The 3583-nt window shown below is 31.3% G+C and overlaps 1 protein-coding gene across 1 annotated transcript in view; it reads right to left on the bottom strand.

Annotated features, from left to right (window-relative positions):
- Window positions 1-3583, bottom strand: part of LOC106680586 (uncharacterized) — a 40100-nt gene that overhangs the window by 8771 nt on the left and 27746 nt on the right. The window lies entirely within an intron of this gene.

Below are 3583 nucleotides of genomic sequence, written 5' to 3' on the forward strand. Positions count from 1 at the left end.
TTTCTTCTTTTTTTTATTTTTTTTTATTTTATTTATTTTTTTTAATTTTAGTATGTATGATATCATTCATCACTATTATCTATTGCCCACAGCTGTGTGGCAGATTGTAATGTCTATCAATAAATAAATCTATCAATTCAAAAAAAAAAATTTTAGTTTCAATTAATCACATTTATTTTTTCTTATACGTGTTGTTATTTTTTTCTTTCATAGTAGAAAGTCTTCCACGAGGCTTTTTTAATTATTTTTACAAATATAATGCAACAATATATTCGTCGGAAAATAAATAGTTGTAAACTATTTTTGTTTCACTTTTGACCCCAACCCTGACCATCTTCTTATATATATTCAAATTTCACTCATTAAAACGGCTTAAAATGTAATCTTTCTTTGAAATGGTAGGGGAAAAAACACATCTTATCAATCATAAATATACTATATTGTTTTAAAATTTTGAATAACCCTGTCGAACAGAACGACCTTTCGGACACACGACTACCTTGGAATCCCCACACAAGACTGAAAAGATAGGAAAGTGCACGTCGATTCCGAATAGTACAAAACTAACTAGACAAACGATCTATACTTCAAAAATTACCAAAACTTATCTACATGATTATAATACGAATAAGGCATATCTGAATATACAGAGTTTAGCTTTGGGGCTCTACTAATCCATCAAATTCTTTCCATGTCCAATCCAAAATCCTCAATAATTCTTGATTTGTCACAAATAAAATTATCCTTTAGGACGTTAAAATGTTTCATTCCTACCCGATCTGACCGGAATCAGATATTAATCCTTAGATTCTAACCACTAAACCCACTAATTTTTAACCTCCCTCATCTATTGCTGACAATCCCCCGAGTCGCCTGATTGTTTCTCTATAAGTCTTTCTCATGCCATTATAATTGAACTGATAATGTAATAGAACTAGCAAACTAATGCTGAAGTCAGAGTCTGAAATAAGGATTGGTTTCATATTACGAATCCAGGAATTTCGCGTGTCTTCTCTTGATAAATTCTGGAGCTGTTGGAATATCAAGTATGAGGTGGATACTGTAGTACTGACAATTTAACACAGCATGAAGTCTTGAAATTTCTGCAGATGTCGTTGTCAGTGAGGTGCGTGTATATGAGGGTGAAGAACGATATAAAACAAAATGAAATTATTTAACAAGTCCAATATTTTTCTTGATTTTGGGGAGGAGGAATCTTAAAGCACAATCTTTATACAATCAAATCAGAGATTATTCAAATTAATAACTTTTATAGTATCCAAATTAACCAACAGGATACAAGTTCCACAAGTACTAATTTCACTGAATAAATACATTCTAACGAAGTATTGTAATAATTTTAAAGAAGTTGCAAAAATAGAGAGACTGGTTTATCAGCTTCCATTTGTTCGAACTGTCGAGATAAGCTAAGTACAAAAGTAAAAAGCGATATTAGCATTCCCTGACAGCTCGTGGCCAACGACAGCCTTATCAACCGCCATTACTTAAAAACAAGTTTTATTTTTCCAATTCTTCTCTACATAAGCAGGAAAAATATTTCTTGGTGTAGAACAATCTTATTCAGCACTTGTTAGCATTTTTTGGGAAAAGAATTTATTTATGTATTCTTTCTTTATAATCTTTTCAGGAATATCTAGATGGCATAACTTGCTGCACAAAGAAAGACAAAACTTATATTGAAGAGCCTATTCGTCACTTTTATACATGGGCAAAAATTTAGATGCTTTCCAATCTTAGCCACTTTTTCAACGTTACACGATTTAAGTTATTTTATAACTTAAGTCTCCTCGTCTTGTTTTTAAGAAAGGTAAGACAAGACTGTTGCTAATCGGAATTTAAAGGGTCAGGCCACCCACCCTTTTTTTTTTTTAAAGGGTGGGTTTCCTGGGATGCTTTCCTTTCTTTTATTTTAGGTTTTACGTTCTCCTTCGAGAGATTGTGACATGTCGTTTTGACATGTGGCGCATCGACCAATACTCGTTTTAAGTGTATGTTTTAAAAGTAAGATAAGTAAAGTTATCCTAGTGCGGAGAGGGTGGATTACATGTCGTTTTCTAATTTTTACTTTTACTACATCTATTTATTATTTTTTTTTTTTATCGTAACTACTTACTTCATATCATCACAAATATTTCCACTAAAAAACTAACCTTTAATACCAGTTCACTAATATTGACCCTAACAATCTATATAGAAGACTGCCGGATAGTGACTGAAGACTATACGCCCTCAAACTTGCTTCACAAGCCTGCATAATTCTTTTGCACAAGCATATTTGGGGGTCTGTTTAACTATACACAAGAACAAGCATGCTTGCGCAAAATATTAGTCATGCATGCTTGTCAAGCATTCTTGACTTTATATAGCCAAATTTATTCAACTGAGTACTTTATCATATACAGGACTGAACAAAAATTAGTAATAAATAAACCATGTCAAAATTATCACAGATATAATTTTGATTATTAATGGTTCATTTATGAATAAACATTGTATATACAACAATTCAGCTATAGTTAATTTTATAACTAATTTTTACGTATCTCAGATCTTATATCAACAAGGAAAAAAAATTAGCTTCACTGTAAGCATTCCGAAGATAATACATTTATTGTACTGAAAGGGTTTTAAAAAATATTTATATACTACTTATAGACAGAAAAAAGCATTTTCAGAACAACATTTTCCAAAAAAAGGACTCAACTAGTTTTGAAACGTTTCTAACAGCATTCCGATATAGCAAATCACAAAACTTTCATAGCAAACTTCAAACCTCACTTGTTTAACCGTTCCTCTGTAAAACCACGCAATACAACGCAATTATTTTGTGAGCGTTCAATTTTACAATCGATCACCCATTACATATCTTAGGTTTCAGTGTAAATGTAAATGTTCCTCAAACACAAGTGCGGCAGGAAAAATATTTGTTGTTTTAGTCTATCAATAGGAAAAACCCTACAGCCATTAATACCAAGGCTGAAAATTAAACCATAATATTAGAGGATAATTCCTAACAGTAACTTTTGAAATATTAAGATATTTAAAAATAAATCGCATATTTAAGTAGAATAGTTTAATACTAATTTACAGATATTTAAATAATATTTATATTTTGGGGGCGGATTACCAAGTAGTAGAAGCAACAAGTGTTTCGACCTTGCGCTTCTAAAGGCCCCTCGCTCAGAGCAAAAAACGTTAAGCACTAACTATGGCAAAAGTTAACCGATATTTTGTTTTTGAATGAGTGTTTTCTTAAAAATAAAATAAAAATCTTTGAAAAATAGACAGTAAAATAGTTTACTTTTAAGTTATCGTATATAAACATATATACTTATTATGTCTATAAATTAATTAAATTAAATCTGTACCGCTACAACCCATGAAGCGTCAGGGGTGCTATACTTTGTAAGGGAGTACTGTTACTAGACCAACGGTTGTGCAAGGGAGTGATTTAGTCAGACACGGTCGACCTGGCAAATTTTTACCCAATTAAGAGTACCTACATTAGGGGTATTCATGATGTTGTGTTAAATGTTAAATGTTTTACCATGTTAAATGTTAT

The sequence above is a fragment of the Halyomorpha halys genome, unplaced genomic scaffold (assembly GCF_000696795.3).
Source record: "Halyomorpha halys isolate HHAL.00 unplaced genomic scaffold, Hhal_1.1 Scaffold269.1, whole genome shotgun sequence".
Classification (NCBI taxonomy): Eukaryota; Metazoa; Arthropoda; class Insecta; order Hemiptera; family Pentatomidae; genus Halyomorpha; species Halyomorpha halys.